The sequence below is a fragment of the Leiobunum rupestre genome, chromosome 11 (assembly GCF_980474605.1).
Source record: "Leiobunum rupestre chromosome 11, qqLeiRupe1.1.hap1, whole genome shotgun sequence".
Classification (NCBI taxonomy): Eukaryota; Metazoa; Arthropoda; class Arachnida; order Opiliones; family Sclerosomatidae; genus Leiobunum; species Leiobunum rupestre.
The window spans coordinates 41,719,079-41,743,748 of NC_143394.1; the positions used below are offsets into that span (position 1 = coordinate 41,719,079).

At 34.0% G+C, this 24,670-nt stretch overlaps 1 long non-coding RNA gene across 1 annotated transcript in view; it reads left to right on the forward strand.

The window, feature by feature from the left end:
* LOC149922857 (uncharacterized) overlaps window positions 1-12,181 on the forward strand; it is a 301,904-nt gene extending 289,723 nt beyond the window's left edge. Inside the window, exon 4 of the long non-coding RNA XR_016477139.1 lies at window positions 12,112-12,181. This is a non-coding gene — a long non-coding RNA (uncharacterized LOC149922857). The remainder of the gene's footprint in view (window positions 1-12,111) is intronic.
* The last annotated feature ends 12,489 nt before the right edge of the window (window positions 12,182-24,670 follow it).

The following is a 24,670-nucleotide window of genomic DNA, read 5'->3' on the forward strand; positions in this document are numbered from 1 at the left end:
GGATTTAATTAAATCATATGGAACATAATCATTTAAAGGCCTAGGTTTTCTTCTGCCTGTCCCCCTTTAAATTAGGTGGTTGGCCTATCACCAGGGTATTTGTGCTCCACTAAGTTAATATAAAGGGGGACAGGCAGAAAAAAACCTAGAGCTTTAACGTTTCTATAGAAAAATACTGTATGAGATCTTGTTTCACACGAAACATATAATTTGTGAACCATAAACGGAAAATCAGTTTCCCCGGTGTTGATGACACATATTTCGTGAGTAATTTATTTAAGAAATACTTAAACTATTGAAGCAAACGAGTATGTATCGTAATTATCGTATAGATCGATCTAATTTTACTGGGAAAACTGACGATACATGTTCATGTGCTGCCAAAAGATACTACACTTTGATCTTAACGAACCTTAAAGGCCGACTACATAAATCTTCGGTTTACTCTGTCTTTCACTGGAAGTAGGCTGACTGCATGGCACACGTGTATTGCAGTAAGCCTACTTCCAGTGAAAGACAGAGTAAACCGAAGATTTATGTAGTCGGCCTTTCTCACTGGTAGTTGGCTGCTTGCGTAGCATTTGTGTCTTGCATCGAGCCAGCTTCCAGTGAGAGACAGAATAAACCGTATAACTATGTAGTTGGCCTTTAACAGAATTACACCATAACGTATATAACCAAAAATTAGTTAATTGAATTCATTCTTTATACAAGAACAATAAAAATTTAGGCTATTTCTAAAACCACAACCTTTTTTTCATGAATCGAGCACATAACAGATACATATCATATTAAAAAAAAGTATTGGAAAATTGTACTATAAGTAAACAAATAGTGTCTCGAATATAAAACCATATTATCATAAGTAACATAATAACAATAAGTATGACACTTCCTATTGTTTTAATGCTAATATACTGAGCGAACCTTTTTTCGACACTGACATTTTCGTCAAGCTCCGACTTGGACTGGCACTCGAACTGAGTAGCGTGTTATCATCCTTGGTAGTAGAATATTTTGCCTTTAGAAGGCATATTTTGACACTGTGCTGAGAACTAAACCTAGATTGCGCAATAGCTTTGAAAATCAGTTCGGAGACAATTTTTCCTAATAAGCCTTTCTATAAAGTCATTACGCTTGCCGAACTTGTTTCAATGTATCGCTTTCGTCACGAGATACGTATGAGTTCAGTTCAGGTTTGAAGGTTAGATCTCTATAAAAAGGGCGACTCGTCGAATTTAAATTCCTGTCTTGTTCAACTTGTTAAAATGTTCCACGCGCTCTTTCACATTTTAGCGTAAAAGGCTCGCGCATTTTTATTTCAGTTAGCACGCGCAAAATCGCTCGAGCCCATTTGCGCTAAAATATCAAGACGCGCGTTGAACCTTTTAACACGTTGAATACGACATAACTATAGTTTATGCTAGCTAGGAGCAAGGGGGCCCCGATCAAGAAGATGTTTGAAAAAATATCTGTACGAGTTAAAATTGATGACGTCACCCAGATCGTATTTTCAATACGATATCATCTGGGTGACGTCACGATTTTACATAGCAACGCAAAACCCGTAATATTTTGATAAAAAAACCATGCGATCGAGTCAACCGTGCAACAAACACAAGGAGAACGCAGCTAGCCTTTAAACAAGCTTACGCAGTATTGTGTACGAATTTCATTGGACGAGCCTTTACGCTGCACGTTTTACGGGCGGGGGCAAGACAATTTCGGAATTATCCCCTTCCGACGGCAGCAGGCGCTAAAGCGTCTAGCCAATGAAAAACGTACATAAGAAAATCCACGACTTTTGACGGGTTGCGTTCTCCTGGTGTGGGGTGCTGTGTTTAATGCTCCTAGATGCTAGCTAGGAGCAACAAACACAACACCCACACACAAGGAGAACGCAACCCGTCAAAAGTCGTGGATTTTCTTGTGTACGTTTTTCATCGGCTAGACGCTTTAGCGCCTGCTGCCGTCGGAAGGGGATAATTCCGAAATTGTATTCCCCCCCTTTCCGTAAAATGTTCAGCGTAAAGGCTCGTCCAATGAAATTCGTACACAACACTGCGTAAGCGTGTTTAAAGGCTAGCTGCGTTCTCCTTGTGTTTGTTGCTCCTAGATGCTAGCGTCTAGGGGCTATCATAGTGAAACGTCACTTCGACGTCACGATTGACGCGCCTGATACATCTAAATAAGAAGGCCAATGTAACTTTGTAGAAAGGCTAATTGACATACTTATCGTTATTACGTTACTTATGGTAATATTGAAATAAATAAAAGTATCGTTTCACTACTCCCTTATATAAAGAAAGCCAGTTTAGAACGTGTCCTCGCTTTTTGTAAATAATGTCTGTTTAAACGACCCACCCGGAGCAATAACTGTCACGGTGGCAGTTTTAAATTAATCTTGACGCCACGCGGTGATTTACTGATTTCAGGAATTACGTTTTCACTTATCCCCCCCCCCTCCCACCTTTAAACGGGTAAATGACAGAAAAACCATCGAATTTTCCTTTTATTCGCTAAATTTACTAAGACCACTTTCTTTACTTAAATTATTGAACTCCACCCTTCTACAGGTAAATTAAAGGAGATATGAAAAGAAGCTAGCCTAAACTCTATTTATGTCTTATTCAACTTGTTAAAAAGTTCCACGCGCGTCTTGATATATTAGCGTAAACGAGCTCGTGCGATTTCGTGCGTGCGGTCTAATACTGAACAAAAATGCGCGAGCCTTTTACGCTAAAATATTAAGGAGCGCTTGGAACTTTTTAACAAGTTGAACATGACAAAAATAATAGATGTTTCTATAAAAATAAAATGAATAAAAAGTAAAAATATAATACGTTGCTTCTTACGTCACAGCCTCTTACTTTTTCATAGTGTTGTAAGTAAGGCTTTTTTTTCCGGAAATTTTTACGTATTTTTCCGAAAAAATATTTTAAGAAAAATTTAATTCCATGATTAGTCTAAAATATTATTTGAAAATTTAAATAAAGCGCCATTTTCGCCTAATGTTTTCGTATCTAAAAGTAAAACTAAACCTCTAGACTAGTTTAAACTGATTAACAATGTAACACTATTAATATTTTGTAGTACGTTTACTGTTTTTAGACATTTTATATCGATAAAAAGTTAAAAACATTAAAAACCCTTAAAAAGTAATTTTGGTTAAAATTTTCCGATTTGCGGAAAATTTTCTGGAAATGTTTTCCGCATTTTATTTTTCCGGAAAATTAACAACACTACTTTTACAAGTGTACGATCGCGCGCTACAGTCGCCAGAGGAATATACTAATAAAGCCGTGTTTTGTGACTTAAGAGCAACATATTCTATTTTTTTAATATTTTTATTCATTTTATTTTACAGAAACATCTATTTACGTTAGCGGCGCGAACTCCCCCACTTCTAAATGGCGCCCGAAACGCGCGATCGTAGCGCCTTCTATACGTCGATTTTGGCATTTTGCTCCGGCGTCCCCAGGCTGGCAGTAGTTTATCAAGCGATTGTGGTAGCCGTCTTCCTGAATCCCCCAAGCTTTTAGAATGAAAAATTGGCTTCCTCGCCTCCGCGGCGGTGCCTTTCCTCCCAACTCGTCCTCTCGAACCCTGAAAAGAAACGAAAAATTTACGTTGATTTCCGTATCGAATTATAGACTATAAATTTGTTTTCAAGTACACTACGATAAATAAAACGTTAATTTGGTGGTATCAAACGCGTATTAAATTACCCTACTTTAGTTTAAGAATGGAGGACAATTTTATTTGATAAATTTAGTCTGGAAATAAAATGAATGACTAACAAGCTTTTACGCGTAAACCCGACACTGATATTTGGGCTAGGAACAAACGATTTAAACATTTGGACAATCTCAATCCGCATTGTTTAAAAGCGATTAATAATGAGCGTATAATTTGGTTACGTCTTGGTCCGAAGTAGTCTTTCCTCCGGGTTTAACGGAAATACAATTTAAGGCGAATTACGAGTCGGGTTAGACGCCTAGAGCCTAGGCCTAAATACCACGTGACTAAATGATGGATTCGTGGCAAATCCCCTCTTCGCCACCTTCCCATCCAGGCTAGGCCTTTTCCACCGCTCACCTCCAACTAATCTCCCGGCTTTTCTCGCCGTCGTCGATGGTGGAGCACCCTGGTTGCGGCGCCTCGCACTCTTCACCCTCCGATTTGTGGGCGTTAGGCCCCCGTCCCCTCGCTCCGCTAGAGCCCTGCTCGAGCCCTTAGATGCCGCAGACGAGGGCTTCACTAGATTTACAGAATCTCCCTAGGATTTTATTTCAAATCCCTTTCGGTTCATTCTGGGGTTTTGCCAAAAGAGGGCGCGACCCTAAATCGTGCCCCTATAAACTATCCCTCGCGTTTGCTTTATCAGCCTTCCGTAAACTTAGTTTTACTAGATCTTTTTTGTAGCAGAAGTATATAACCAGTGGCGCCGCCAGGATTTTTTCCACCGTAGGCACTACAATTTGGGGCCCCCTCTTGCCCACCAATTTTTAATATATTTACTTCAACCATAAGTAACATAATAAACATAAGTATGACTCTACCTATTTACCTAATGCATTTTTTTAATAATAGTCTGTATAGCCATTGACAACGTAAATTATTATGTGACTAAAGACTAATAACTATTAGTTGATAGTCACAAGTTTGAAAATTTTCAGCCATTTCTCTATTAATTCGGCTACAGAAAATTTAAAAATATGAAAAAATGGGGCCCCCTTTTTTAATAAATTTGGGGCCCCCTCTAGTTTTCCACGTAGGCACGTGCCTACTCGTGCCTATTGCTGGCGGCGCCACTGTATATAACGTAACTCTTACGAGAGAAGTAGCCACAAAATGTGTCGTGGCATTTTTCAATTGGCTCGAATTTCCCGTCAAACCACGCGTGTGTACGAGGCATCCTGACTCAATATTTACCGTTTTTATTACTCCACCAAACTATGCAAATTCTCAGTGGCGTAGCTAAGGTATCTGGGGCTCACCTATTGTAACTGGATGAAAACTCGGAACAAATCCTTCCGCGTTGAGTTTGCAAGTTCTCTCCCTACTTGTTTAAGGGGTTTTCCCCGAGCTCTTCAGTTTCCCCTTCCATAAAAACTTGTTGAAGTTAACGGTAATAGTTGGTGTAGGTAGCTGTTGGCTCGCGTGGCATGAAGGGCTTGCCACCACCCTCCTACGCATTGTAACCCGGCCACCTGAATTAATGGCTTTAAAAGTCGCTTGATGACTTAGGCCTATGGTGGTGCCTTGGGTATTAGCCTAGCTGATTATTATTATTATTATTTTTTTAACGTATTTTAGAGCCCCTTCTTATATTGGGAACTGATTTTTAAGTAATATTTTCGGTGCCCATTATTCCACGAAGCAGGCCTTGCGGGCCCCGGTTTTTTACGCCACTGTAAAAATCATACTTCTTATGAATATTTATTTAAATATCATAATCTGTAATGTGAAGCCTTTCACCTCGCACTATTTTTCTTCCAAACAGCAACCAAAACCAATAACTTCTAAAATGTAGGAATTTGCATGTAAGCTAATGCTTGTATAAAGCGCTAATTCTACAGAATTTAATTAGTCTTTTCAGTTATCATGAATCCACCTTAGGTCAACACGAGAAGCTCACTTATCCGCTAGATTTTGGACTGCGGCTAAGTGAATTTTTCGAGGTTCTCACTAGGTTACTCTGTAGTTTAGTAATTATGTCGAAATTCGTACGAAAAGTTTTGTTGTAATGGAAAAATTTGTTACAAAATCATTATCCCCAAATTGGAGATTTGATTCAATATTTGGGCAATACAACTCCTAGCAATTATCGCGTTTAAGCTTGAGGGACTAATTAAAATGTGTATATTAGTAATTGCGTTTTGTAATATAATCAGCTAGGCTAATACCCAAGGCACCACCTTAGGCCCAAGTCATCCAGCGACTTATAATGCCTTTAATTCAGAGTCTATTTCGGTTTCTTCCAAATATCCCAAAGTTTGTAAAAAATTCCCTTAAGAAAAGGTTCATGATGCGTTTACATATTTTGAATCGGAGTTTTTTTTAAATATTCACATGTTTTGGCTAGCATAGAATAATATATTTTTATATAAGATTTTCATGTATAAGCTATCTAAATTGAAGGTTTTGGGCTATCCTCAAAAATCAATTTCCAATTTCTAATATGAGAGAAAATCAAAATATTTTATTAATTGGAAATTATATTTGGGGTAGTGTTCTAGTCGAAGTCGGTTAAAGTTTGACTAAACACAATCGGGTTTTTGAGAAAAAACATTTTGAAAATGCGTTTTTCACTCTTGTTTATTATGTGGAAAGAGTTTGAATATACCTAAAAACACACGAAATTTTCCTACCTAACTAAACTGATCGTGGTCTTTCGCTTAACTATTCACTACCAGAATTTCTTTGTAACACAGTGCACTTGTGTTTGATCTAGTACTTCCCATTTTCAGCTATTAATTAATATCTGATTACATACTCTTTTTTATACAGAAAATATAGCAGAGTTCTAAAACAATTTCACCTCCTCCTTATCTCAATATGTTAACTGATCTGATTTATAAATTAAAAATCCTCACAGATTTTGTACAATATTATGATATATATACCTGTTAGTAAATAATAAAAACATATATTTTAGGCTAAAACGTATATTTTAAAAAGCATTATTTTAAAAAACGTTGCACTGCTATTTCGCCAGCCAACTGATATCTGTAGACGTTTAAAAATCGCTTCATCTGATTTTAATACAAGTGGAAAAATATAGCTAGTATCACGCCAAATAACAGTTAACCTCGCAGATTCCCTTTAATAATATCGCTACAATATTTAATGGTGGTCTATGAGTATACCCAATTTGAATTTATTTATTCAAATAACCTAAAAACAATTGGGCATAGCTTGCGATTTCAAAAAATAAGTGTTTTTGAGAACATGAATATTACGCATTGTAGGTGTATTCCCAAACATATTGTATAATCTACTTAAATCTAATAGAACAATAACCCTACTTAAATGGAATAAATTTAATGTTCGGCTGAAAGCACTGTATTTAGGCACGCAATTGTATGCCAACCATATTATGTACATATTTCATATTTGATAGCATTTGTGTTCCATATGGTAATGGTTTATTAGCTTTACAAATATTCGTAAGCAGCTTAAATATTTTAGGTTTCAAATTGCATAGCATATATTATATTAACATAAGTAAGGTAATAAATAGTGTCGCACTTGCTTTTGTCCTGACGCTAATTTTTTTAATGATAGTTTTTTTTTCTAAAACAACCATATAAAGTATTACCTGGCTAAGGACTGACAACTTTCAGCAAGCTGTGACCGCCCGCTTATTGAAAACTGAAACGCTTTCAACAATCAAAATAACGATTTCTTAATAATGACGAAATTGTTGAACGACAGGATACCATTAACCGAAATCGTACAGTTAAATACTTACGGTTATTACGTTACTTATGATATAAATGATAAAAAAACTTAATTACAACCATGATTTAAAATTCGCTAATATTTTAAAGAGTTGACGTTAATTCGTGGTTTCGATACCCCTGCTATAAATAATTGGTTATTAAACGGAGGATTTATTTATAAATAACTCATTCTTAAAAGAGCGGATGATAAATTTGGCAATTATAATATTGAAATGGTCGAGCTTTTGTTTTATTTCGGGTGAGTGCGCTTGTTGTGAAAATCGCTTTTGCTTCTTCGTGCTCGGCCGATTGAAACTGCCGCTCGTGAACGATTTATTTTATGGCTCCCTTAACGACCTGTCAGCGCCATCCGTGGCCGACAGAGCAAACTCACCCCTTATTTTTTTATTATTTAAACCAGAAAAAAAAACTTACTGGGATAGCCATAAAATATTAAGCTATTTATATATGGGTTTCGTTAGGTCGTATTAAAAAACGAATAATATATAGAGTATTCTTAGAAATCTGTAATTTATTAATTTCAACGATGTTCTGTTCGAAGATAAGAACTGATATATCCATTACGCTTTGTGGAGTAGAAAATACATAAAACTAATTTAATTTTAAAACTAATTTTTATGTAATTTTTCGTTATTGAAATTGTTCCGAAATTTGTAGTTGTAATGTTAATAATAAGTTAAGTTAAAAGGAACCACCTATGAACTGCATTGTAAAGGGTTATATAATTAGCGAATAAGTACTTCTTCGCTAATTATATAATCATGTTAATAATAATACTAATTAATTTAATATTTAAATTGTACACGCTTAGACGATATCGTTTGTGTTAACACCAAATATTCCAAAATTAATTCGTGTAATATTTTCCTTCCCTACAAGTTTTATCATAAGCACTATAGGACGAAAGTATAAAATCCTTTTAAAAATCTTTCAAAAGCCTGGTTGAAATGTCTAAGCCCCTACAACGACATACTTGTAATTTTATCCCCGAAGAAAGAGGAACAGTTCCCCGGAAATATTGGCTTTCTAACTAAATTATATTATTAATTTTAAACCATTTTTAACGTCTTGTAGCCTTTTTACATCGGTTTACGTATCGGGTCTCGGGAGTTTCCTTTAAGGATGAAGGAGCCAAAGCAGGAATGGACTACATCGAATAAATAATTTTCCCAGTTGCTAGCTCAACTTTCACTATTGGGGTGGCGAGTTAACTTAAGGAAATTAAAATTAAATATGGTCAGTTTGAAGGGGCTTATTAGAGAATAGTGAAGATTGGGGTTGAGGTTTGCCATGACAATGTTTAATAAACAATTAATCATGGATAAAGTAATTTTTAAAAATTAATAACTTTAATTAGAAACGGTTATAAAATCATACCCACACAAGTGGTATGGCGAGCAGTAGCTTTAAAGGTAACGAAATAATATTGACAGCATTAGTCTTATTTACATACAAAAACGAAACACTACGTCAGTCCTGGTGGCGCTGATCATGATGACGTTGAGTTGCAACGAAGATCGGTGTGGTGACGGTGGCGCGAGAAATGGATATGTGGCCACCTTGGCTACAGTTCCGAAGCCGTTTCTGTTCGCGGCTAGCTTCCCGGCAAAGCACGCACTCCGCATCGTCGGGACAAGAGCTTTAGTCAGACAGTGTGCGGGAACTGCGGTGTCTTAACACCCGTCTTCAAATTATTTTTTAAAGTGTCTCCTTTGTCGCACCTATAAAAACTTATCTTCAAATCGTTTGAGTCGAATTTAAATGTGAGTGGGATCACGTGGTCTCTTGGAATTGTATCCTTTTTTGTACCAATCAAGACCCGTGTCCATGGGAATCCCGGGACGAATCCCTACAAACTGAGTTATATCTGGGATCGTCACCAAGGTCCGGCATATTCAAAAGGATGAATCACCACCATGTAACGATTTGTTGACCGCCTATGGTCGAGACCCATATTGCCTCCAACTCTCTCAACTCCGTTTGAGGCAGTCAACAAATCGTTACAAATTGGGGGTCCGTCCGGGATTTGAACCCGGAATCTCTCGCGAAATAATCCCTTTCGGAAAAATAGGCCTAACAACAACTAATGGAGCCCTAAGTATTTAAAATATCCAAAGATAAGATGTACAAAAATATTGGTTACAACCATCCGCAATTCGCACAATCGTTCACTTTCAAAGTTGGTTTGGCGAAAGACGCCAGCTGTCCACCATAAAATGAAACACTTTCCACCCATTCGGGGTGACCACCATAAATTAAAACACCCTTCACCTATTTCGGGTGAGCGTAAATTCCAAAATAGTAATGCAACAAGATGGGTAACGCGTATACAAATAAATATAAAAAAAAAACATCTGTTGGCAAAGTAGGTAAAACTCCATAATTTTCTTTGTCAATTCGACAGGGGTTATAAAACTAAAAGGGGCTTCTTTGGTAGCCCCACAGAGAAGGAGAGTGAATTGGCTAATCGGGCAACGAAACATAAACTCGGGCGTCCAGCGCACGAGCGCCCCTAGTGAGGGCGTAGGAACAAATAGGTCATAAAATAGCAATAGAATTTTCTTATTATCAAAACTATCTTGAAATTCAAAATAATCCCAGTTTAACATTACAGTCTCATTATTAATTTTAAACCATTCTTAACGTCTCATGATTAATTTTAACCATATTAAACGTCTAATGATTAATTTTAACCATATTAAACATCTAATGATTAATTTCAACCATATTAAACGTCTAATTATTAATTATAACCATATTAAACGTCTAATGATTAATTTTAAACATATTAAACGACTAATTATTAATTTTAACCATATTAAACGTCTAATGATTAATTTTAACCATATTAAACGTCTAATTATTAATTTTAACCATATTAAACGTCTAAATATTAATTTCAACCATATTAAACGTCTCGTTATTAATTTTAGACCATTCTTAACGTCTCATTATTAATTTTAAACCATTCTTAACGGCTCATTATTAATTTTAAACCAATCTTAACGTCTCATTATTAATTTTAGACCATTCTTAATGTCTCATGATTAATTTTAGACCATTCTTAACGTCTCATTAGTAATTTTAAACCATTCTTAACGTCTCATTGTTAATTTTAAACCATTCTTAACGTGTCATTATTAGTTTAAGCAACGTTTTCGATTAATTATTAATTTAATCCATGTTTTATTAACTTCGTGCACAATATGCTTCTAACTTCAACACTTTTAATCAATCTTAAAACTATCCAAGAAAGGTAAAATACGCTTCTATGCCTAGAATAAAAAAAATATGTAGTGCACTAAGCTGTTCCATATATAAAACTAGAGTTTATTTAATATAAATTAAGTATTTAATAAAAATTTAAGATATGATTGATTAATGTCGTCGCAGGCGTGTTGATTGGCTTGACTCTGTTCTTGTGTAGGAAGTATGAGAATCCATAGAATTGATTCATCGTCGGGTCGGTGCTAAGGCGGCCGCCGAGATAAATGAGTTTTAAATGAGCTCCGTAATTTTGAGCCGTTCTTATCTTTCACGCTTTCCTCATTCCCTCGCGGTTTTTTATTCGCCCTTAAAACCGTTTAATCAAGGAAGCCGAGAAAGTGAACTTCTTTGTTGTCCGAAATTAGAGGTACAACGTGCCTTACCACAATCGAGCTTCCTAGAAATTATCCCCAAAAAGACGTGTAATGCAAGAGTATTTACCCTTGACCCTAATGCGCGTTATTACGCGTGGAGATTTCACTTATTGAATTAAACTGAACCCACTTCAAATTGTGGGTTATTTTATAGTTGTTGTTGTAGTTGCTATAGAATATACAGGGTGTTTCAAAAGGTTATCCAAATATTTTAAGGAGTTGTAGGGGGTGAGTTGAGAAGTAAGCCGGTTTTTTGCCCATTTTCCGGCGATGAGTTAAAAGAGCTTCAAAGTGTGGCCTACTAGTCCCTTGAAGTAGGCTGCAACAAGCGCAAAACCAAGCAGCAGGGACTTTAAATACTGTTTAAGTTTACCTTTTTTCGCTGGTTACTTCGATTTGTTTACAGAGTCCTTTTTTACCTATCACACAAACCCAAAGCTTAATATTCGCATTTCACTGCTACATGTTTGGTTTGGCGCTTGTTGCAGCCTACTTCCCGGGGCTAGTAGGCCACACTTTGAAGCTCTCTGGCGCTCTTTTAATTCATCGTAGGAAAATGGGGAAAAAACAGGCATACTTCCCAACTCACCCCCTACAACTCCTTCAAATTTTTGCGTAAACTTTTGAAACAACCTGTATAATTTATTGTTGGTTTGGCGTATAGAGGCTCATTTTGAATGAAGTCCAATTTTACGGTTATGGACATTTGCAAATTTTGCGTACGGGATTTTGAATCTCATGGTTATTTCAGAAATCAAATTGATTTTGAGATTCCATAGCATGATTTTAGTGTTTTTTAGGTTGATTTTTAAATTTTGTAACTGATTTTCGCCCAGATTTCAGGATTTTCCAGTTGATTTTAAGACTTTTAAAATATTTTTTTTCTAGAGTGTACGGTATTTGTACGAATGTCGAACCCCTCAGTTATGTCTGTCTGTCAACATTTTGAAATGTTGGAAATTTGCTTAACGTACAATAATTAAGTTTTTATGTACTTTTAGGAAGTTGGAGAGTGGAGACCAAGGAAGTTCACAGCCAACATTGGGGAAAACTTATCCCATCACTGCATGAAATAAAATAGAACAGAAATGTTTAAAGAATGGAGCATACTTTGGTTTTCTAACGCCAGTAACCTCATTTTAACCATGAAACCATTACAACTATATTTTACTAATTCTGTAGCTATAGAGTAATGGCACTGTGACGTCCTAGTACGTCACCCATGCTCTTTCCTATAGATAAAAAATTTGCGGAGTGCTACTACTCTATAGACTGTTTCACGTCCAAACATGTCGCTTACTTTGTTAGCCATGCCGGGGCTCAAATGCCCCATTCTTAATTATTATGAAATATTATTATTAATAAATAAATGGTTAATAAAGTAAATATTATTTACTCTTACTAATATTTATTATTATTTAATTAATTTAATTAATATTAATTTATTTTATGTATTGTGAATGTGTTATTAATAATAAATAACTACCATTATTTAATTATTAAAAATAATTAGTACCTCCGTTGAATGATAAGCTATATCGATTAAACACATTTAATTTATAAATGTAATAGAGTTAATTGATCTAAATACTAAACTAAATCTTTTCAACCGAAGGCTCAAGGATCTAATTTTAAAAAAGGTAATTTAATGTTAATTTTAATTTGTATTCTATTGTATAAATTACACTTTTAGTTAAGTTAATATTTAGTTTTTCATATCTGTTTGTTTTTAATTGGTTTGTTTAATTTATAATTTCACGATAAAAAAAGGGCTTATAAGTCAAAAATTGACTTAGCCCTACGCAACCTATATGTACAACCTCTTTAAATTATTTAATAAATTTGAATTTGAAAAAGGATGAAATACTGGAATGAATTTTAAAATATTTCGTTTCGAAAAAGTCTCGATTTCGACGCCAGAAAGGTGAGTTATGCTATGACATATGACGGGCTATTTGATTCTTATTTTGCCTGTACAAATAAAAATTACAAATAATTTACATTCGCGTATATATACGATATATAAAATATTACTCAATTTAAATGGTTTTATTATAAAACTGCGGTTTATTTTCAGTGCCGTATTTCCATCCTTGTAAGGGGCCCTCCAGTGACCGTAATTACTGTATTCGAAGACATGAATCTATAATATCAATCGCAATTTATATTGGAGAAATTCCTAGGTAGAAGATTTTGTTTTAAAATTACCAAAATTTCTGCCTGGCAGTTTACGGACGCAGCCTAAAATCGCAATGTTGCATAATTATCGCATATTTAGTCGACGATTGTTAAGAGCTTTTATTTAGTAATATAACCGTAGAGCTCAGACTTCTACGCTGAATCAGGGAAATTCAGGCACAGCGTAGTTCCAGGGATAAGAGTAAATGCAGCGCGTGAAAAGGGGGCCTAGACCCTTATCTGCCTATGGGCCCAGTCCGGCCCTGTTTAAATATTTTCTATTTACAGGTATAACGATCCGCTTCAAATTTCCGAAATCCATGATTACTTTAAATTACAGCTCTTATGATGCAGGAGCCGTTGCAAACAGAAATTGTCGAACACAGAAAAATAGGTGCAATTTGAATTTTATTTAAAGGCACGCGGAATGAGTAACACTCATTTTATTTAAGAAACATTGGCTTACAAGTGAATATTAAAAGTTCGAATTTATCGAGTTTTTACATAAAATATCGGGAAAGTTATTTTTAGACTTGCGTATTATAAACCATATCTTGAGTTTTATTTGAAATCGAAAACAATTTACCGTGCTTACAGTGGCTAACTAACGAACTAACGATTTGATAGTGTCGAAGTAATAACAAGGCTCGCGACATCTAACGAGGAGACTACTCGAGGTGGTTATCACCGATTTTGTTGAAACTCGGGGGTTAAGTAGACCTTATGGTAGTATGAAAATTGCCAAAGGGAAAAGTTGCAATGGGCTTTAGTTTTCCCATAGCAACCGAAAATGCTTTTTACCTCTCCATTTAAAAAAGCGTGATATTTTCTCGGTTACACAAATTCTGTTAAATTTTAACCAAAATTGATCAATTTTACCAAAAATTCTTGATCAATTTTACCCAAAATAGAGATTTGGCACTCCGTAACTTTGGCCATGGCCGCCATTGTGGTAACATTTTTATCCCCACGATAAAAACTATTGAAAAAAAACTGTGACGTAGCACTGCCAAGTCCCTATAGGTCAAATTCATCTTTTTGGGTAAGTTTTGAAAATTTAATTTTTTCAAATGTTTTTATTAAGTACCCTGTGAAACCAAGAAAATCCCATGCCTTTTTGAATGGAGATTTTTCGATTTGAGAGATCAACAACATTTTCGATTGCCATGGGAAAACTAAAGCCCATTGCAACTTTTCCCTTTGGTAATTTTCATACTACAATAAGGTCCACCTAACCCCCGAGTTTCAACAAAATCCGTGATAATCACCTCGGGTAGTCTCCTTGTTAGTGTCATCTACTGCAGGCAACACTTGAAAAAATACTAGATTTATACGAGAGATCCAACCCATTCGTACAAATTCCGTACATTGATTTTAGAAATCTGGAAATCAACTTGAAAATCCCGAAATCTAGGCGAAAATTATCTAAATCTCTAAATCAGCCTAAAAAACGAGAAATCAACGTGCAAAATTGCGATCTCAAATCTCAAAATCGGTTTCTGAATTCTGAAATCCCTTTGAGATCCAAAATCCCTTACGCTAAATTTTCAAACGTCGGACCCTTCGATTTTATTAAATTAACAAATTGATTATTTTACAATCAAATTAAGGATGTTCCTTTTGTATCAAATATAACTTCGTTGTATTAGTCTTAGGAACAAATTTTACCTATTCAAGTTGGATGGTATTCTTCAAAATAACGATGCCAATGGTTTTCTATTCAAATATCGCGCGTTATTCAATACATAAGCGCTCTCTGGTGGGAATCAGAGAAAACATTCTAACTTTATCACCGAAATATATTTATATGTTCAACTATAGTATGAAGAAAATTAATAATCATATTTCTTTGATTTTTCGAGCAACATCATAATTTTTTCACTGATTTAATGCTTGTTTATTCACTTTTATTAAATTTATAGAAACATATCTAAGGTTCTATAATTATAACGACATTCTAGTTCTATTTCGAAATCAAATAAAACGGAAATTAAAATTATAATTTTTTTAATCATTTATTTTAAATACGTTTAATCTCCAATATTTGGATCTTAATGTCATACTTAAACAATTTCAATACGTAATTTTTGTAATTATTTTGAGTCGATTTGTCTAATAATTGATAAATACCGTTAAGATATTTCTAGTGAAATGTAGCGCGATTTTTTGGGGATTTTAGTTTAGTTGGAAATGAACTCGACCTTTTCAAATTGTCCTTAACATTGTATTTTTTCCCGCGTGTAAATTACAAGCGTAACGTTTTCACTATGTATTTATATCCAAATTACACTGGAGTCATTAATCGAAAAAAATGTTTAGCTCTCCATACCACGTTATTAAATTTCGTATATTTTTTATATCACTAAAAATACGTAGTTGCGCAAGCACGGTGCCCTTATTACTGTACGTGAAAACTTTCTTTAACATTGAAAAAGAAGGCGGTTTACAGTGAGAGTACTTGTAAAACGTACAACCTAGAATTTTCTAGCTCAGCGCGTAGTTTGGGGCTGGCTCAGGTTTTCCCGGCATAATGGATTTTGAATTACCCTTACGCGGCTACGGTTGGTCCAGAGCTCTTCCAATCGGATCAAAAGGAACGCTTTCCTCCTGGATAGATTCGGACACACCTTTCGGCGAGTTTTAAATACGGCTTTTTTATTTTTCCCCTTTGGCATTTTCGGAAACAAGGCTTAAGGATTAATAATGTTAATGACGCTGATAAACAATACTGCTCTTTGTGTTTGTACTTGGTTTTCTTGCTTTTTAAAGTGTAAACTTTGCAGTTGATAAAAATTTTGTTTTATTTCGGTTTCTAATATTTACCATATGGTGTACGCTAAATACTAAATGACGGGCGTCTGCAACCCGACTTAATTGCAATCGCCGTTACGTGTTTTGTACAAACGTGCGATTTCGCAAATTTTACAAAACCACGTACGTAATACGAATTATAGAAAACACGATGATAAGTTTTAAAAAAATATTTGAAAATAAACTCTATTAGAAATTAACGCGACATGCCTTCCAGGATAATTTACAACTTTAAGTCTAAAAACATTAATTGCTTTTGCGTTTGCTTTTATATCCAAATACTACGTTAAGCGAGCGCCAATAACGTTTAATTTCAATTTTTAATCGCTTTATATACCATTAAATATTTTTTGTTTTTGCTAATACCTAGTTGGATTAACGTTAAATCAGCCGAAGGCGATGAAAATTTGCCAAAACATTTAAATATTTGGCTAAAAATTAAATAAAACATAGTCTAAGCTATTTCCTCTCTCAAACTTTATATGAAAAACCTGCGAAGGAAATCAAGAATTTTTGGTTATAAATCCAAAGTCATCAAAAAAAATATTACAATTCCCAGATTTAACGAAACATTTCCAAATGTATCAAATTACTTCAATATGAAATTATGAATAACTATTATTTTTAGATTATACCAAATTAGCTCAATATGAAATTATGAATAACTATTAATTTTAGATTATACGAAATTAGTTCAATATGAAATTATGAATAACTATTATTTTTAGATTATACCAAATTAGTTCATTATGAAATTATGAATAACTATTAATTTTAGATTATACGAAATTAGTTCAATATGAAATTATGAATAACTATTATTTTTAGATTATACCAAATTAGTTCAATATGAAATTATGAATAACTATTATTTTTAGATTATACGAAATTAGTTCAATATGAAATTATGAATAACTATTATTTTTAGATTATACCAAATTAGTTCAATATGAAATTATGAATAACTATTAATTTTAGATTATACGAAATTAGTTCAATATGAAATTATGAATAACTATTAATTTTAGATTATACGAAATTAGTTCAATATGAAATTATGAATAACTATTATTTTTAGATTATACCAAATTAGTTCAATATGAAATTATGAATAACTATTATTTTTAGATTATACCAAATTAGCTCAATATGAAATTATGAATAACTATTATTTTTAGATTATACCAAATTAGTTCATTATGAAATTATGAATAACTATTATTTTTAGATTATACCAAATTAGTTCAATATGAAATTATGAATAACTATTATTTTTAGATTATACCAAATTAGTTCATTATGAAATTATGAATAACTATTATTTTTAGATTATACCAAATTAGTTCAATATGAAATTATGAATAACTATTATTTTTAGATTATACGAAATTAGTTCAATATGAAATTATGAATAACTATTATTTTTAGATTATACCAAATTAGTTCAATATGAAATTATGAATAACTATTATTTTTAGATTATACCAAATTAGTTCAATATGAAATTATGAATAACTATTATTTATAGATTATACCAAATTAGTTCAATATGAAATTATGAATAACTATTATTTTTAGATTATACGAAATTAGTTCAATATGAAATTATGAATAACTATTATTTTTAGATTATACCAAATTAGTTCAATATGAAATTATTAATAATTATTATTTTTAGATTATACCAAATTCGTTCAATATGAAATTTATAAAAAAAACTATTATTTGCAGAGTGTATCATACCAAACTCGGTTCATAATTGATATTCAATTTATAAATAATTAGAATTTGGTGTTGAAACTTATATTGAACTAAATTAATCTTTGAAATTTTCGAAGCACATGTTTATAAAATATTCGAATTGAAGCGCACGATTGAACATTAAAAATAAAAACGTGATTTGATAAAATAAAGCGCGCTATGTAAACCGTAGACATTTGGAAATCAAATAAAAAAGTCAGTAATATTTTAATCGTGAAGGAGAGCATACCGTCAACGAATTCCTTGTGCCGTCTCCGCCATTTGTGACCAAAGTTGTTCAATCCCGCAATAAACCTCAACATTCTAAAAGTTATGCCATTTTCCAATCGTCGATTCTTTCAATCTACGATTCTTTCAATCTTACCCACCCCGAAAGTGAACCGTTTTCATTTCAAGTGTTTCAGTCCGCCTGGAATTAGCCGAGAAAAGCTCTACCCAATCAATATTATAATATTTCTACACAATATTATACCAAGAATGTATTTATTTATACTCAGGGAGAATGAATATGTCGATACTATCGACGGACACGTTGAGCCCCTAACCCCGTCGCGCTAAGGGGGGTCGGGAGGGAAAAAGGAGGCGGTCTTATTTTTTGCGTCCTCGCTGCAGCGTTAATCGCGTCGAAAAACGTAATTTTTAAGAACCAATGAGATTGCAGTATTATTTGATTTTATTAAAGCGGAGGAGCATACCGGGGGGCCCAACGGGTGGAATTGGAGAAACGCTAAAAATAATCTCGACATATTCATTCTCCCTGAGTATAAATAAATACAATCTTGATTATACCGAATTGTTTTTAAATGAATTTTACAAATAGACAAATTAGGTGAAACTTGTAGGAGTGTAGAAGTAGGTTTATTCTTTTCTATATAAACTCCTACTGTTCTCCCTACACGTGGGGTGGCTAAACCTGTCTATTCACTACGGTTTTAAAATTGTGTTATACCCAATTCGTTCAATATTAAATTTTTCAATAACTAAGATTTCTAGATTGTATTATTTTTCAATTATTTCAAAATTTTTTTTCAATAATTAAGTTTTTAAGGGTATATTAGTACCAAATTCGTTTAAAATAAAATTCATCCATAACTATTGTATCATACCAAAATTTTCAAAATATTTTGTAATAGCTTGGTTTTTATACGTGAATTAATACCAAATTCGTTAAATATAAAATTTATCAATAACTAGTATTTATAGATTGCGTTATACTAAATTCGTTCAATATAATATTTATCAATAACTAGTATTTATAGATTGCATTATACAAAATTCTTTCAAAACATTTTTTCAATAACTAAGGTTTTTAGAATACCAAATTCGTTCAATATAAAATTTATAGATAGCAAGTATTTTTAGAGTATTTTATACCAAATCGTGTATAATAAAACAGGTTTTTTTTAAAGGCTCGTGACTCATTTTGAGTGAAAATTATCGATTTTTATTCCATATTTTGAAATCCCGGGCCAACGCTATGAAATATGACTTTTATAGACGTTTTGAAAACTTTCCGAAGCAAACCTTTCCTCTATAATTGGCAGTTACGGGGCGGAATATCTTTCGTGATACGGTCCGTGAAAGGAGCGCGAAGAGAAATGAAAGATGGTCCCACCCTTTACGCGTCGCTCTATCCGCGTTTGAGCCCCCAACCGAAAGGTACTACTTAAAAATGGATGATAGCAGCCATATTTCATATTTCGTCGCTCAGGAGGGTAGGGGCTCCTTTCTTGTTGAACAAACGAACTATAACAAACTTATTTTCCAAATACTAATAATATAGCGGTACACCGTGGTACCCTCAAAAGCTTATTTTTCTTATCCGCTTTCTTAAAAGAAAAAATTATTCTTCCTTGGCGTTCTAAGACACGGACACGGGTTCAGTGGTGTATGGCATCGCTATAGTTCTGGTTTTTGGTTTGTTTGGAAGGGGTAAAAGTACCAATTCTAGGTACAATATTTTAACTACAGAAACCCTTCACTTGGATTACGAAACCGAGGGATCGAGCATTTCATAGATTTCGTTTCTTGTCCAAATATAGTGTTGGCTCGCGTGGCATGAAGGACTTTTCACCCCCTCCTACGTATTGTAACCCGGCCACCTTAATTAATGGCATTAAAAGTCGCTAGATGATTTGGGCCTAAGGACTGGTGGTGCCTTGGGTATTAGCCCTGCTGATTATTGGTTATTGATAACCACCATTAGAGAGTTTAAGCTGGACGCTCTAGAAGTTTGAACGACAACGTCGGGAGTATCTACACCTTCGTGATATTAATTTCTTTAAAATTGGTTAAGCGTGCTTTCACTTTGACTGCTAAAGAATTAAAAGAAAACATTTACATTTATAGTAGAATTTTAACACACTTTATAAATATTTGTTAACCCCCGGTACATGACAAAAACAACAAAATGTTTAACCATTACTAAAACGTGCCTTATGTATGGCATGTGAGCATTGTCTAAAGACAAACCTTTGTTTTCGTGTACCCTGTTTTACTTTAAACGTGTCTCCGTAGTCCGATTTCACTTAGGAGCTAAAACGCTTGTTGCTAAAACGCTTGTTGCTAAAACGCTTGTTGCTAAAAAAGGAATAACCTGCCTGAATTAGCTGGTTTCTTTTCGCTTGTAATAATAATAATCAAAATAATAATCAGCTAGGCTAATCACCTTATGCCTAAGTCATCAAGCGACTTTTAAAGCCATTAATTCAGGTGGTAGGGTTACAATACATAGGAGGATGGTGGCAAGCCCTGCATGCCACGCGAGCCAACAGCTCCCTACACTAACTATTACGGTTAACCTCTACAAGTTTTTATGGAAGGGGAAACTGAAGAGCTCGGGGGAAAACCCCTTAAGCCAGCGGGGAGATAACTTGCAACCTCAACGCGGAAGGAGTTGTTCCGAGTTTTCACCCGGTGCCACAAGCTGGGATCGAACCCGGCTCCTCTTGCTGCGATGCGAAAGCTTAACTTCTCTATCGCCACCATTATCGATCGATTAACATTGATTGAAGGTGGTGGTCGATTTTGGAAAATTTCTACCTATGAAGAAAGTGAATGTATTTTCCTGATGTTAAGTATAAGAACGAAACCACACTTATTGTCGGTTGATGTTTCTAAAAAAACCATTGTGTTTTTCTGAAATAACGTTATTTCAATGTTGAGTTATTATTACATTCATTATATTCATGTATATTGATAAATATACTATTAACCTTAGCATAAGTAACATAATAACAATCAATATGTCAATTAGAGAAAATTATCGCCGAACTCATTTTCAGTGCTATTGGGAAATCAACGTTTAAGTCTCAGCACAGAGCTCCGTAGTGTCTAAATATGTATAAAGCAAAATATGTCTCGAAATCCAATTGAAAATCAGTTTTCAAATATCATAATCCACATAAAAATATTTCAAAATCACCTTTAGATTAGAAATCTCGTACGCAAAATTTGAGAGTGCCTAGCCTTCGACTAAAACCATGGTTTATTAAATCTAAATTTATTTTTTATACATATTTAATTTCAATCTGTTAACTCGTAAATGGTTAAAAAAAAGGAACTTGAAATTTTGTTTCTATCGGAACCGTGACAGCGAAATAGGCCAGACTAGTTAAATATAATTAAGTTAAATATATATATTTAAAAATTTGTAATATTCATAGAACAATTTCAAAGGACGCGGTCACGTTTTCCAAGCCGTAATATCTCGCGAAACTATTTGAAAAGCGCTAATGTGTTTTAAATTGATTTATTGTTTCGTTTATTCCTTTCAACGTTTCTTTCGTGGTCCTAAAATATTTACTCAAAATATTTCACCAATTTTACTTTGAACTTTTTTAAAAAAAAACTTGAGTTACAGAAACGTATACGTTTTATATAAGCTTTCAAAGGGGTTGTTTCGAGGGGGTTTGGTTAAGGCATGAGAAAAACATTTGTGGCTCCCTGGCATGATCTAGCTCATAATACACCCTTCAATGGAACTCGTTTCATCCTTAAGAAGGACTGGCTCCCATATAATTAGAGCGGCCTATACGCTGGGAGGATGGGTTATATAATTAAACAAATTAGCGACGGTATCAGCGAAAACCCTAATTTCAGAAGCCCCGAAACTTAGGTACACCGACTTTCAAGGAGAAGAAACATTAAAACAGAAAATATAATTGCGACGTTATACCCAGAGATACTGAAAATCTACTCGTATTTCTTTACTGCGGCATTTATTTTACCTTATTTTATATACATTATAGCTGAAACGTAATTTCGTATATATCTTTCGACTTACTTTGAAGTGACGCGTATGTTGACCTACAACAATAGGGACGTATAATTTATGCCGTTTTAATTGCCAAAATCTTAGTCCCAAGCGTCCTTTTTCTATTTCGCATAAGGCTCGAGCATTAATCAAAAACTCGAACAGGTTCGAGAAATGAAAAATCATTACTTATTAATTATAATTAATCACCTTTCGCGGGATTTTTGGGGCTTGGAAAAGGCATTTTTGTTCATCAGACGAAACGTTCGAGTCTCCCCGATAATAGAGGTCCGGATTTTCGGGGACCATATTTCTTCACTCTACTTATTGTATAATTCAAATTATAAAACAAAAAAATCAGCAATTCCTTATACCCGCAGTTGTTAGAGTTATTTTTGGAAGATATATCCTATTCTAGGTTTCGACCTCATTTTAGTCTTTGCTTCAAAAACAAATAAATTTCTCGTATTGATCATGTACAATTTGTTACTTTTCTGTAACGTTGCATTTTGCCGAGTTTATCATAAACAAAATATAAACGCTTTGAAGCGTTGGTTTTCCGTTATATGTACACATGAGAGAGAGAAAAAACAGTCGAATGGAGTCGAGCATTCCTAGGTATAGGAGTACGTTGCCTAGCAACCTGCGAATCAAACAAAAAGGCCCCGCACCGAGGCTTAACAAAACGAATTACATTTCCATCTGGCCCAGCAGCGAAAATTAATTCGTTTCTATTTCAAGACCCTGGTGACTATTTCCCAGATTAAAATACTAATATACGCTGGTACCCTTTCGAATATTCGAGCAGTCTTGAAATCAGGAAACTCCCATTGGGTGACATACATCCGGAATGTAACGTAATATTACGCCAATGATCGTTATACTTCATTAATATAAATAGACAAATATTTCAATATATAAATTATTAATTTAGGCGTATAAGCCTTAGTATATGGGAAATAATAAATTCTTCAAAAATAAACCACTAAAAATTAACTGAAGAAAAATTCTATCGAAATCAGTTATCTGGTTTAAAAACATGAATTTTTACAAAATGTGATATTTAATTGCGTTAAAGCAAATTGTTTAATGGCATTATTACGAAAAAAATTATAGATCACTAAATAGTGCACGTTTTAAAGCTATACAATTTTAAAATTTATAAGTATTTTATAAAAAATATTTAATCGAAAATGTTAAGTTCACGTAATTATATAGCATTCGAAATATTTTCTATAATTTTTTTATTAAATTATGTAGGCGCTCTTTTCGGGGTTCGAGGGGAAATGAGAAAAAAATCCGGCGGGATTCGTTCTAAATGCAGTACACTATAATTACCATAGTTTAAAAATCCATCTTAATTTACATTTTGGCGGTATAGACCCCGCCGAAAATACCCCCGTACAACTGGCGTTTTCTCTGAAATACCTGGCTGTAATAGGGATCGCTCGGAGCTAAAGCCCAATTTAAATCGCGACGAATAGATAATAATTCAAGTCATGAAACGGCGCGCGGCGATTGCGCATTCTGAACACGCCTCGTAGAGTTTTCGCTCGCGCAAGAATTCGCCTATCCACGATATACCGCGCGTAGATATCTACGCGCGCTTGCAGGGAGTTCAAGCGATCTCGATAGAGCTGCTCTGCCGTGCAAAGCACAAAAGCATTAACGACCAAATTTTCGATTTACAGATTTTGGTTTTATTTCTCCTTATTTTATACGTTAAATTCAATTTTGAACTAATTTTCGAATTTAAAATTTTTGTTCTTAGAGAAATGACTTGTTGCAAAACGCATTATTTTACTTTTTTGCATTATTTTGAAACCAAAAACGCATTATTGGGTTTATTTTCTTTAAAAGTCAAATCAAAACGCATTTTTTTCGCGTTTTAAGACATGGTTTTGATGATATTTCTGAACTATCGTTTGGCCTGTAAATTGTTTAGTACCAGAATATAACTTGAGTAGAAAAATCCAAGTCTACTATATACACTTGAAAGAAGTAAGTTGGGGTATCTTAAGACCAAAAAAGTTTGAATTTCGCGGGTTTTCTCCATATTTTGGTTTTGGTCGTTAATGCTTTTGTGCTTTGCACGGCAGTGCTGCCCCCGGAGTTAAACGTTTCTAAAATAGCTCGAATGTCCAAATTACCAAAAAGAGTCGATTTTTTCCATCTCTCTTCGATGTGCGTGTCAGGTGCAGCCAAACCTATCGAGCCAAGCAGCCAATGAACCAAAAGACATATTATTGGGTGCTGCCGTAAGCCTTGGGCTTTAATTTATATAAATGAAAAGCCGCTGCTATAGGATGCGGAGAATTTAGCCTGGTCTGTTAGAGATGCAGTTACCCAATTTACTTCGTTTTTTAGAAGAACAAAAATTCGTATTTATTAACGTTTTATAGTCATGGAATGTCTCTTTCAAAATATTTCATAGAAATTATATAGAAACCTTTCCGTAACCCAATCCTATAGAAAAATAACTCAAATTGGAATTCGTAATCCAATCCTATAGAAAAATGACTCAAATTGGTATTAGTAATAAAATCCTATAGAGA